This window comes from Somniosus microcephalus, unplaced genomic scaffold, assembly GCF_052327205.1.
Source record: "Somniosus microcephalus isolate GS21.2 unplaced genomic scaffold, FLI_Smic_1.0 unresolved_chr4, whole genome shotgun sequence".
Lineage (NCBI taxonomy): Eukaryota > Metazoa > Chordata > Chondrichthyes > Squaliformes > Somniosidae > Somniosus > Somniosus microcephalus.
Window position 1 is genome coordinate 27,686,747 of NW_028225182.1, and position 14,164 is coordinate 27,700,910.

Sequence of the window (14,164 nt, forward strand, 5' to 3'; positions counted from 1 at the left end):
CGGCACCCAGTGGGCGGGGCTGGAGGAGCGAGCCGGCGGCGGGTCCTCCAAGCAATCGGGGAGCCCGAGGGGCGGGGCTAGCGGCACGCAGTGGGCGGGGCTGGAGGAGCGAGCCGTTGGCGGGCCCTCCAACCAATTGGGGAGCCCGAGGGGCGGGACTAGCGCCGGCTGATTGTCTGATCTGCAGGGCAGCGAGTTTCTCCAGTCCCTTGTTCAGGGCCCGGGGCCCGGGGAGGCTGTGGGCCTTTATTCCCCGCATTGGACACAAGGCTCTTTGTCTCACAACACACTGGCTCAGGTTTTAATAGAGACTTTTTAAATTCATCAATAAAAGCAGATAAACCTTGTGCTTCTGTGGAACAAACTTTCTAATATTTTATAGAATCAGAGAATGGTTACAGCACAGAAGGAGGCCATTCGGCCCGTCAAGCCCGTGCCGGCTCTCTGCAAGACCACTTCAGCGAGTCCCACTCCCCGCCCTTTCCCCGTAACCCTGCACATTTCTTTACTTCAGATACTTATCCAATTCCCTTTTGAAAGCGGTGATTGAATCTGCCTCCACCACCCTTTCAGGCAGTGCATTCCAGATCCTCACCACTTGCTGCATAAAAAAGTTTTTCCTCATGTCGCCTTTCGTTCCTCTGCCAATCACCTTAAATCTGTGTCCTCTGGTTCTCGACCCTTCCGCCAATGGGAACAGTTTCTCTCTATCTACTCTGTCCAGACCCCTCGTGATTTTGAACACCTGTATCAAATCTCCTCTCAACCTTCTCTGCTCTGAGGAGAACCACCCCAGTTTCTCCAGTCTATCCACATAACTGAAGTCCCTCATCCCTTATCCCTGGAACTATTCTTGTAAATCTTTTCTGCACCCTCTCTCTGAGGTCTTCACATCCTTCATAAAGTGCGGTGCCCAGAATTGGACACAATACTCCAGTTGTGGCCGAACCAGTATTTTATAAAGGTTCATCATAACCTCCTTGCTTTTGGACTCTATTTATAAAGCCCAGGATCCCGTATGCTTTTTTAACCGCTTTCTCAACCTGCCCTGCCAGCTTCAACGATTTGTGTACACATACCCCCAGGTCTCTCTGTTCATGCACACATTTTAGAATTGTACCCTTTAGTTTATACTGCCTCTCCTCGTTCTTCCTACCAAAATGTATCAGTTCGCACTTTTCTGCGTTAAATTTCATCTCCCACGTGTCCGCCCATTCCACCAGCCTGTCTATGTCCTCTTGAAGTCTATCACTATCCTCCTCACTGTTCACTATACTTCCAAGTTTTTTGTCATCTGCATATTTTGAAACTGTGCCCTGTACACACAAGTCCAAGTCATTAATATATATATATATATCAAGAAAAGCAGTAGTCCTAGTACTGACCCCTGGGGAACACCACTGTGTACCTTCCTCCAGTCCAAAACACAACCGTTCACCACTGCTCTCTGTTTTCTGTCACTTAGCCAATTTCGTATCCATGCTGCCACTGTCCCTTTTATTCCATGGGCTTCAACTTTGCTGGCAAGCCTATTATGTGGCACTTTGTCGAACGCCTTTTGGAAATCCATGTACACCACGTTAACCGCATTGCCCTCATCAACCCTCTCTGTTACTTCATCAAAAAACTCAATCAGAATCAGAGCGGCCGGGCCCGGCGGACGTGCAGCCAGGGTCCCGGCACCAGGAAACCCAGGGTGCAGCGCCTCCCCCAGACAGGAGAAACCACAACTGGATCGACACAGCAGAGCCGCCAATCCAGAGCCGGCTTGTATCAGGGCGGGCGCTGAATGCAGAAGTCGGTCCCTGGCCGCCTGTGTAGGTCTTTTTGTTGTTTCTGTTTGAGCTGGAGTGGAGATGGAGGAGAAGCTGCTGGGTTTAACCCCCAGTACTTCTGAGCCCAGGAGGACCCAACAATTTCCAATGTGGGACTGTCAAGGGAGGTGGATTCTGGGGGAGATTAGGTTGTTAGACACGGTCCCTACAATGTAAAAGAGTATTGTTTTAGGAACAAGTATTTCTGTAGAGGCTTTTAATCCAGTTTACATCTACAGATTTGTTTTAATTCATTCTTGGGATGTGGGCGTCGCTCGCAAGACCAGAATATGTTGCCAATCCCCAGTTGCCCGTTGAGAAGGTGATGGTGGGCCGCCTTATTGAACCGCTGCAGTCCGTGTGGTGAAGGTACTCCCACAATGCTGTTGTGTAAAGAGTTCCAGGATTTTCACCCAGTGATGATGTAGCAACGGCGATATATGTCCAAGTCAGGATGGTGTGTGACTGGGAGAACTTGGAGGTGATGGTGCTCCCATGCACCTTCTGCCTTTGTCCTTCTAGGTGCTGGAGGTTGCAGGTTTTGGAGGTTCTGTCAAAGTTCTGGTCGAGTTCTGGTCTGGTCCAAAGATGTGTGGGTTAGGTTGATTGGCTATGATAAATTGACCCTTAGTGTTAGGGGGATTAAATACGTGGGGTTACAGGGATAGGGTGGGATATGTGTTGGTGTAGGGGTTACGGGGATTGGGTGGGATATGTGTCGGTGCAGGCTCGATGGGCCGAAATGGCCTCTATCTGCACTGTGGGGTTTCTGTGTGATTCTGTGTGAGTTGCAGATGTATAAAGTCCATCTCCTTCTCCCACTCCCACCTCTCTCTCTCCTCCTATAGAGACCAGAGGCCCAGACCAGGTGGCAGATTCCCTTCACTGAGGAACATTAGTGAACCAGTGGGATTTTATGACAATCCGGCAGCTTTCATGGTCACTTTTTTCTAGTGCCAGCCCCACAAATGACCAGATTCATTGAGCTCAATTTCACAACCTGCCTCTTTAGTGGGTTCTCTCTCACGCTCCCTGTTTTAAATTCATTTTACAGGGTATTAGAAGGGGAGGATTTGCAGATGGGAAACTCAAACCACACATCACGTCAAGATCTGACAGTCACTCGATTCATCAGGAACTGAATATCATCAGCCTTTGAATATGGAAGCAAAAAGCACCGTTCACAGAAGGGAGAAACCGTACACGTGTTCTGTGTGTGGACAAGGCTTCACCCAATCCTCTGGCCTATCGCAACACAAGTGCATTCACACCGGGGAGAGTCCGTTCACCTGCTCTGAGTGTGGGAAGGGATTCACTGATCCATCTAACCTGCTGAGACACCAGCGAGTTCACACTGGGGAGAGACCGTTCACCTGCTCTGAGTGCGGGAAGGGATTCACTCAGTTATCCCACCTGCTGACACACCAGCGAGTTCACTCTGACGAGAGACCTTTTAAATGCTCGGACTGTGGGAAGTGCTATATAACTTCCTGGGAACTGATATGCCATTAACGTGTTCACACTGACGAGAGACCGTTCAGGTGCTCTCACTGCGGGACTGGGTTCAGGCGATCATCTGAGCTCACTGTACACCAGCGCACTCACACTGGGGAGAGGCCATTCACCTGCTCCGTGTGTGGGAAGGGATTCACTCAATCATCCAGCCTGCTGAATCACCAGCGAGTTCACTCTGACGAGAGACCTTTTAAATGCTCGGACTGTGGGAAGTGCTATATAACTTCCTGGGAACTGATACGCCATCAACGTGTTCACACTGACGAGAGACCGTTCAGGTGCTCTCACTGCGGGATTGGGTTCAGGCAGTCATCTGAGATCACTGCACACCAGCGCACTCACACTGGGGAGAGGCCGTTCACCTGCTCCATGTGTGGGAAGGGATTCACTCGTTCATCCAACCTGCTGACACACCAGGGGGTTCACACTGGGGAGAGGCCCTTCACCTGCTCCGTGTGTGGGAAGGGATTCATCCACTCATCCCACCTGCTGAAACACCAGCGAGTTCACAAGTGACTGCAGGGGTTGGATTCTGCTGTTGTTGCTGCTGTTAATCACATCCAGGACTGAACCTGACAGGTGGGGATTGTTTCTGCTGATATTAATAACTCCGGGAACTGGGCTGGAGTTTAATATTCTGGATATATGTCAAATAAATCAACTTTGTTTTAAACACATTGTTGTAGATTTTCTTCTTTCCCACCTGAGTGTTTAGCATCACCTGGCTGGAGTTCAGAAAGGACAATCTGGGGGAGGATCGTACGGCGGGAACAGAACTTCCTGGACACAGTCCTTCAGGGCCACACTGAGAGGGGCAAACGGAACTTTGGTCTTTCTTGTCTCTCTTCACTGACAGCAAAGTTGCCGTGCGGGTTAATCTCGAGGCGTGTAAGAAACGTGTCCTAGCCGCTCTCTGCCATGGTTCAGAGCTCCTAGGCACGGAACAGATGGCTCCTTTAGGAATGTACCCCAGTGCTCTTTTTTTTTAATGGCCTTATTAACCTGTGTTGCTACTGTAGTGTCCGTGTGTTGATAAAGACACTGAAGACAGGAGTTGGTTCATAGATGTTTACTAAGCAAAGTCTGGGGGGGGGGGGTTCTAACGGATATACACAATATACAGGCTTATATAGCCCGAGTGGCAATTACCGGCATTACAGCTCACCTGGGGCTCTTAAAGGCACATACACAACAATTCCTCCCCTTTTAGCTAACCAGTACACCATATTTTAAGTAATTATTAATTACATGTTATAAGCAAAATAATATACGCATTGCCGTACTTAATTAATTATAAGTCAGTCTCTCAGGAGGCTTCCTGACTCGGTCCGGATAACGCCTCGGGGGTGTAGTAGTTTCTGGTGGTGTCATAGATTCTTCTGGCAAGGCTGATTCGGCTTGAATGCCAGTGTCGGGTTCATCGGGTTCCAGTATCACCGGATCGGAGGTAGATATGGGTATCTCTACTTCATCGTTAGATGTATAGAGTTGTGGTGTACGTTGTCCCTTTTCGGATGACTTTATGATTTGGCCAGCATCGTGCCTTATGCTTTCTCTGATGTCCACGGTATACATCAGTGGTCCTAGTCGTGTGCAGATAGTTCCAGGCTGCCATTTCTCGGTACGGTAGTCCCGGGCCAAAACTTGTTGACCTATCTGGAAGGTTCTAGTTGGCCTTTCATTCATGCCTTGAAACTGCCGGTTCTCCACGTCCCTTCTGATGTTGGGCTTGACCAAATCCAGCCGGCATCTTAGGTTTCTATTGAAGAACATCATGGCGGGAGTTTGGTTGGTAACCATATCTGTTGCATTCCTGTATGCGAATAAGAAGTTATCCACCTTGTGCTGAAGTTTTATGTCTTCATTACCCATGGCCTTTATGGCCTTCTTGAAGGTCTGGACAAACCTTTCAGCCAATCCATTGGTGGCGGGATGGTATGGGGCGGACGTGTAGTGCTTAACCCCATTGTTTTTTAAGAACTTCCTGAATTCTTCGGACACAAATTGCGGTCCATTATCAGAACATATTTGTTCTGGCAGCCCATTCCTGGCAAATATGGTCCTTAATACTGTGATGGTTTTTTCCGTGGTGGTGGAGGACATCTTTATTACCTCCAGCCACTCGGAGTGTGCATCAACCGCGATTAAGAACATTGAGTCCATAAATGGACCAGCAAAGTCGATGTGCACCCTTTGCCAGGGAGATGAGGGCCACTCCCATGGATGTAGAGGGGCTTGTGCTGGAGCGTTTTGGACCTTCTGGCATCCTAGGCAGCTCTTGGTCATTTCTTCGATGTCTCCATCGATACCTGGCCACCATAGAAATGCCCTAGCTAGGTTCTTCATTTTCACTCCACCCAGATGTCCCTCGTGAAGCTTCTTTAGCACTTTATCCTGGAGTTTGGGTGGAATTACCACTCTGGATCCACACATCAAGGTTCCTCGGCACACTGACAGCTGTTCTCTTCTTTGCGAGAATGCTGGCAACAGTGGTTCGCCATGTGCTGGCCATCCCTTCACTGTTAAATCGTAGACCCGTGAGAGAGTCGGGTCATTTCTCGTCTCCCTTTCAATGGCAGAATTTGTTACTGGTAGACATTCCACTATGGTAGAGTGGAACATCTCTACTGGGTCTACTGTAGGTGCCTATTCTACCGTTGGCAATGGTAGGTGCGATAAAGCATCAGAATTCCCATGCTGTTTTGATCCTTTGTATTCTATGTTGTATTGGTGTGCCCCTAGAAAAAGGGACCACCTCTGTAGCCTTTGTGCTGTCATAATGGGAACACCCTTTTTAGGGTTGAATATGGAGATGAGGGGTTGATGGTCAGTCAACAAGGTAAATTTTTGTCCGTGTAGGTAATGGTGAATTTCTTCACTCCCCATACCAGGCTGAGTGCTTCCCTGTCGATTTGGGCATAGTTACGCTCAGCTGAGTTTAATGAGCGTGACGCAAAAGCTATCGGCCGTTCTGAGCCATCAGGGAATTTATGGGATAATACTGCTCCTATGCTGTAAGGGGATGCATCGCACGCCAATCTGATTGGCAGTGATGGGTTGTAATGAGCCAAAACTTCTTTGGATGTGATTAAGTCTTTGCATTTATGGAAGGCACGTTTATAGTCTTCGTTCCATTTCCAAATCACTCCTGTTTGTAGAAGTTCATTAAGAGGGTGTGGAAGAGTTGATAAGTTCGGTAAAAATTTATGATAGTAATTTATTAATCCCAGGAACGACCTTAATTGTGAAACATTTTCAGGTGCTGGGGCTTTTATGACCACTTCAATTTTTTCAGGTGACTTATGCAACCCTTCATTATTAATTATGTGGCCACAATATGATATCTGATTTTGGAAAAATTCGCACTTGGGGCGATTTGCTCGTAGGCCCCGTTCTTTCAGCCTAGTGAGCACCTGCTCCAAATTGGCAAGGTGCTCATTGTCGTTTTCTCCTGTTACAAGGATGTCGTCTAGGTAGCATTGAGTCCCCGGAATCCCTTGCAGGACTTGCTCCATAGCTCTTTGCCAGATAGCTGGAGCTGATGCTACTCCAAAAACCAGTCGATTGTACTGGTACAGGCCTTTGTGTGTGTTTGTCGTGAGATACTTTTTAGAGGCCTCCTCAACATCCATCTGTAGATATGCCTGTGCCAAGTCAATTTTGGTGAAATGTTTCCCTCCGGATAGTGAGGCGAAAATATCTTCTGTCCTCGGAAGAGGATACTGTACTGTGTGAAGGACCGGGTTTACAGTCACCTTGAAGTCTCCACAGATGCGAATTTTTCTCTGTTCTTCAGATTTATCATTATTCAATGCTTTTTTCATGACTGGAACGATGGGTGTTGCCCACTCGCTCCAATCTATTTTGGATAATACGCCTGCTTTTTCCAAATTCTCCAGCTCTGCCTCGACTGCTGGACGTATTGCGTATGGCACCGGTCTTGCCTTAAAGAATTTGGGAATTGCTGCATCTTCCACTTTTATTGAGGCGGAGATGCCTTTCAAGGTTCCTAGTTTCTCTTGAAACACTTCTTTGGCGTTGGCCAAGATGTCTTTTAATCATTCAGGTATGATGTCATCATTGTTTTTTTCCTTACTGGTCACCGTCAGTGTCTGAATGGAGTGCCAGTCTAAATGTATCTTTCTGATCCATTCACGTCCCAACAACAGTGGACCACCATCTTATAGAATGTATAAATACAACTTTTGTATTTCTTTGCCGTTGTATACAACAGGCACCCTTATTTTTCCTTTGGGGTATACTTTCTGCCCCGTATATGTTTTTAAGATAATGGATGTGTCTTTTAGAGGTATATGCGAAAATAGCCTCTCATAATCCCGTCGATTTATTGCGGTTAGAGCTGATCCTGTATCTAGCTCCATTTTAACTGGGGACCCTGCTATCGTGAGGGTAACCCAAATGGTTTGGTAATCCTCTTTGGCAAGTACATTATGTAATTTGAGACAGCTTAGTCTCTTGTTTTCGAAGTCGCTATCGCTCTTCTGGTCTTCGGAGCTACTGTCCGTCATCATTTGTACCTTCCTGTACTTTTCTTTATTGATTTTTTTTTTATGTCTGTGGATTTATTTTGTCCAGATCGGCATACCCGTGCAATGTGTCCAATTTTTCCGCATTGCCTGCATGCTTTGTCCTTGAACCAGCAGTCCCTCTGGTTATGGGTGGATCTGCCGCAGCGATAAAATCTTTCGAAACCCTGTGTCATTTCATGGGTCCCGAAGTCCTGTGTCTTTTGTTGTATCTCTGCAGCTCCTCTTGCTGCTGCTTCATATGATACAGCCATACTGAAAGCTTTGTCCAATGTTAAATCTTTTTCAGAAAGCAGCTTTTTTTGTGTTCCTTCACTTAAGAGACCGCAAACGAATTTATGTCGAAGATAATCTGATAGTCCTGCCCTGAATTGGCAGTACTTTGATAGATTTCTTAATTCGGTTAGGTAATCAGCGTTACTTTCACTCTTGTGTTGATTTCTCTTGAAGAACTTGAATCATTCCGCTATCAGCAGTGGTGTAGGGTTTAAGTGCTCCTGCAGGGTATCAACAATATCTTTAAAATTCTGGTCCTTTGGTTTGGCTGGAGTGATTAAATTTCATAACAGCCCGTATGCCTTTGCGCCCATTAGGTTCAGAAGTACTGAAGCTTTTTTTTCATCTTCTATTCCATTTGCAGTGCAATATACCTCTACTCTTTCCACGTATGTGGTCCAATCCTCTATTTCGCTATCAAAAGCATCAATATTGCCAGACTTAGGCATTTCAGAAAAGATATGGCGCTTCCAGCGCTTTTCTTTCTTTTCTGCAGCAAAGATATGGCGCTTCCCATGCTTTCCCGCCGCTGCTGCCGATGACAATGCTGTTTACCGCGTTTAAAATTTTTTTTTACTGTTGGAGACTCGTTCACGCCGGACTTTCTTTCCAGGTCTGAACGCTGATCTGCTTGCCGCGCCGGCCGTCTCCCGAGTGCTCCCTCCCAGTCCGTTATTGCTTGCCTCCGATTTTGCTGCCTGTCTCAGCTGTAGAGCCAGCCGCTGGAGCCCCAGCCTGATGCCCAGGAAGGATTAGCGCAGTACCTGCCACCAGCTTGGCCAGCTGGTGAAACCACAGCTTCTCTCACTTTCTTGAGTCTTCTGGACGCCCGAGGAATCGATGTCCTTGAGGTGCTGCTGAATTGCAGGTAAGTCCGTTTCCACTTTGTCACCACTGTAGTGTCCGTGTGTTGATAAAGACACTGAAGACAGGAGTTGGTTCATAGACGTTTACTAAGCAAAGTCTGGGGGGGGGTTCTAACGGATATACACAATATACAGGCTTATATAGCCCGAGTGGCAATTACCGGCATTACAGCACACCTGGGGCTCTTAAAGGCACATACACTACAGCTACTTTTAGTGATTTGTGTATCTGTATCCCTGGATCCCTCTGCTCCTCCAGCCCATTTAGATTCTTAGGGGGAAATTCGGTGGTGCCCCCTTTGGGTCGCAAATGTCACCGGGGCTAATTTTAGCCCCCTGAAAAAGTTAGCACCCCAAGCAGGAGGCGGGGTGCTACTGGAAGCGCTCCCCTCCCTCTTGAGGCGCTACCAGTGAATTTCACGGTGCTTCGTGTAACAGCGCCATGCCCGTCGGCGCATAGCACCGCGTCATAGCAGACCTCCCTCCCTGATTAAAGGGGAGGGGCCTAGCACTGCACACACCAGGGCCCTGCTGGACCACCGGGGAGTGGGGTGTCGGGTCAAGAGGAGCGCCGGGCTGAGCAATCACGGCCAGCACCCTGAAGAAGGAAGGGGAAGGGGGCAGGTGCTGGCAGTCGGCCAAAATAAAAAGTTGCCTCCCAGCACCTGCCCTTTAAGTGGCGTCGCCACGGCTGCAGGAACAACCCCTGACCCTGTCGGACATATTGTCCGGTGATAGGCCAGGGGTCGCATACCCAAGTTTGCAGCTGGGGTGCTGCGCATTGCGATGATGTCATTGCCGGCGGTGCAGTGCCGCGGGGCGCTACCGGCTACCGCCATCGCTAACCTCCCGCTGAATATCACAGGAGGCACAAAGCAACCCAATTTCACCCCCTTGTCCAAGACGTGAGTGGCCTCCTTATTCTTCCCACCAAAACACACCACCTCACACTGATCTATAGTGAAATTCATTGACACACCACCTCACACTGATCTACAGTGAAATTCATTAGCACACTGATGCGCTATCAATTACTCAAAAGACTGAGGTTAAGCAAGTAACTAACAGGCTTTTATTAACAAGAGAATGAAGGTGTGCCTCAAGTGGTCGACCAGTCCAGAATACAGAGGGACTGTGGAGCAGTCACCTTTATACCTGGACTCGTGGGAGGAGTCAGCCGAGGCATGTACAGGCATGTACACAGTGGAATACAAACACCCACACAGGCAGGTATAACAGTGGTTTACCACATTCACCCCTTGTTTAAAAATGAGTCCGGCAGGGTGGAGTGTATTAAAAGTTTGTGTATTGGAGTCTCTCCGGAGGTCTTGTCTGCCGCTGTGATCGACGTGGCGATGGCAGGGGTAGTGAAGCTTCCGGCGTCGAGTCCCGCGTATGCTGGGGCACTGGTGTGTAGTCCTCGTGGGTGTTGAGCAGGTCACGGGGCCCAGGCGTGCCGTCTGCTGGGGTTGCATATTGGATCGTGGGGAGGGGTGGTAGTGGGTAGTCGGTCACTGGGGCCCCCAAGGGTGCGAGGTCTCGTATGGAGACTGTGTCCTCCCGCCCGTCCGGGTACGCAATGTAAGCATACTGGGGGTTGGCGTGGAGGAGGTCGACCCGCTCGACCAGGTGGTCTGTTTTATGGGTCCTCACGTGTCTTCTCAGTCGGATCGGCCCTGGGGACGTCAGCCATGGCGGTAGCAATGTCCCCGATGTGGACTTCCTTGGGAAGACAAACATTTTCTCATGAGGGGTGGCGTTAGTGGCAGTGCAGAGCAGTGACCGAATAGAGTGGAGCGCATCGGGGAGCACATCCTGCCAGCGGGAGGTCGGAAGGCCCCTAGATTTTAAGGCTAGCAGGGCGGCCTTCCAAACTGTCGCATTCTCTCTTTCCACCTGTCCGTTCCCCCGGGGGATGTAACTGGTGGTCCTGCTTGTGGCAATACCCCTAGCGAGCAGGTACTGGCGGAGTTCGTCGCCCATAAACGATGAGCCCCGGTCGCTATGGATATAGCTGGGGAAACCGGACGGGGTGAAGAGGTCGTTCAGACATTTAATGACCATGGCACTGGTCATGTCCGGGCAGGGGATGGCGAATGGGAAACGGGAGTACTCATCAATAATGTTGAGGAAGTACACATTGCGGTCGGAGGAGGGGAGAGGCCCTTTAAAATCAACGCTCAGACGCTCGAAGGGGTGAGTGGCTTTTATCAGGTAAGCCCTGTCTGGTCTATAAAACTGCGGTTTGCACTCAGCGCAGACTTGACAGTTCCTGGTCATGGTCCTGACCTCCTCAATGGAGTAAGGCTGGTTGCGGGCCTTGATGAAGTGGAAGAACCTGGTGACCCCCGGGTGGCAGAGGTCATGAGGGCCCGCAGTCTATCGATCTGCGCACTGGCACAGGTGCCACGCGATAAAGCATCCAGGGGTTCATTGAGCTTCCCGGGCCGGTACAAGACCTCGTAATTGTAGGTGGAAAGTTCGATTCTCCACCTCAAGATCTTGTCGTTTTTGATTTTGCCCCTCTGCTTGTTGTTAAACATAAAAGCAACTGAACGCTGGTCAGTGAGCAGGGTAAATCATTTTCTGGCCAGGTCGTGCCTCCAATGACGCACAGCCTCCACAATAGCCTGGGCCTCCTTCTCAACAGCAGAGTGTCTGGTCTCCGGGCCCTGGAGGGTTCGTGAAAAGAAGGCCACGGGTCTCCCCACCTGATTAAGGGTAGCGGCCAGGGCAAAGTCGGACGCATCGCTTTCCACCTGGAAGGGAATGGATTCGTCCACTGCATGCATGGTGGCTTTGGCAATGTCCTCCTTGATACGGTGGAAGGCTAAGCGGGCCTCTGCCATCAAGGGAAAAGAGGTGGACTTGATCAGCGGACGGGCCTTGTCCGCAGACTAGGGGACCCACTGGGCGTAATAGGAGAAAAACCCTAGGCACCTCTTCAGGGCCTTGAGGCAGTGGGGCAGTGGGAGTTCCATAAGGGGACTCATCCGGTCAGGGTCGGGACTGATGACTCCGTGTTCCACAACACAGCCAAGGATGGCGAGGCGGGTTGTGCGGAATATGCACTTCTCCTTGTTATACGTCAGGTTCAGGAGTTGGGCGGTGCAGAGGAATTTTTCGAGGTTTGCGTCATGGCCCTGCAAGTCATGGCCGCAGATGGTCACATTGTCCAGATATGGGAAAGTGGCCTGCAATGCATTTTGGTCGATCATCCGGTCCATCTCCCTTTGGAAGACGGAGACCCCGTTGGTGACGCCAAAGGGAACCCTAAGGAAGTGATAGAGGCGGCTGTTTGCCTCAAAGGTAGTATAATGGCGGTCCTCAGGGTGGATAGGGAGCTGGTGGTATGCTGATTTCAGGTCAATGGTCGAGAAGACGCGGTACTGCGCGATCTGGTTGACCATATCAGCTATGCGGGGGAGTGGGTAAGCATCCAGCAGGGTGTAGCGATTTATTGTCTGGCTGTAGTCGATGACCAGGCGCTGCTTCTCACCGGTCTTAACGACCACAACCTGGGCTCGCCAGGGGCTGGTGCTGCCCTCAATAATCCCCTCCTTCAGGAGCCGCTCCACTTCGGTTTTAATGAAAACCCTGTCCCCGGCACTGTATCGCCTGCTCTTTGTGGCGATGGGCTTACAGTTGGGGGTGAGGTTAGCAAACAGTGGGGGGGGGGTGACACTGAGTGTGGAGAGGTTGCACCTGGTGCGCGGTGGGCAATTTGGAAGCTGCTGGCTGCGGACTGTGAGTGGGGGGAGGGGTCCACCGTACGCCATCGTAACACTTTTAAGGTGGCACTGAAAATCTAACCCCAGTAGAATGGCAGCGCAGAGGTGGGGCAGGACCAGAAGTTTAAAATTATCATACACAGTCCTGTCTACTAAGAGTGTCACCATGCACTAGCCGCCAATGTCCGCCGACTGGGACTTGGAGGCCATAGAAATCCGCTGCTGCGCGGGCAGGACTGGGAGAGAGCAACGCCGCACCGTGTCGGGGTGGATGAAGCTCTCCATGCTCCCAGAGTCAAAAAGGCAGGTTGTTTCATGACCATTTACCTTAATGTCCATTGTGGACCGGGCCAGTTGGTGTGGTCTCGCTTGGTCCAGCGTAATGGAGGCCAGCGTAGGGGTTGGTGTGTCGCTGCGGGTATCAGATGAGGCGGTGTTGGGGGCCTGCTGCATCCCGGCTGGCGTCCAAGATGGCGGCGTCCATGATCCCCATGTGGCTGGAGGCGTCCAAAATGGCTGCTGTTCCGGTGGTTCGCACATGGCTGGGGAGGCCCAAGATGGCGGCCCGCACGGCTCACACGCGGTGCTGCTGGGGTTCGGGGTGGCTTTGGCCCTGCAGATGCTGGCGTAGTGTCCCTTCTTCCCGCAGCCCAAGCAGATCGCATTTTTCGCCGGGCAGCGCGCTCTGGGGTGTTTGGCCTGGCCACAGAAGTAGCATTTCTGGCCTTGGGACACTGCTGCGGTAGTTGGGCCGTTGCTGGGATGTGGCTGGGGTGGCACAGCGCTATGAGACGGTCCTACCGTGTCCCAGGCTGTCGTTCCCCACGGCGTCCATGGTGCAGAGGAGTAGGCATCCATGCCCCGGTAGGCTGCATCCAATGATAGTGCGAGTTCAGAGGCCTTGTTGAGGTCGAGGTCACTCTGCTCCAACAGTCGCTTTCGGGTGTAATTGGACCTGTGGCCCGCTACAAAAGCATCCCGGATAAGTTCCTCTGTGTACACGGCGGCCTTTACATCCTTACAACCATAGGCCCGGCCAAGCACAGACAGTGCCTGAAGGTATTCCTCGGTCGATTCCCCAGGTTGTTGTTTACGACTCCCTAGGAGGTGCCTGGCGTACACCTCGTTCACTGGGCGCGTGTACTGGTCCTTGAGGAGCTTGATAGCAGCCGTGTACAAGGTCGCGTCCTGGATGACCGAGTACGCTCGGTGGTTCACTTTGGAGGTCAGGACATCCAGTTTGTCCTCATCCGATTTGACCGTTGCAGCGGAGGCGATCAGGAATCTTTCAAAGCACCTAAGCCAGTGAGCAAACTTGGTGGATGCGTCCGCCTCCCGATGGTCTAAGACCAGGCATGCTGGTGTGAGGATCTTCTCCATTATAAAAAATCTTGTTAATAAAATTGATGCGTTAT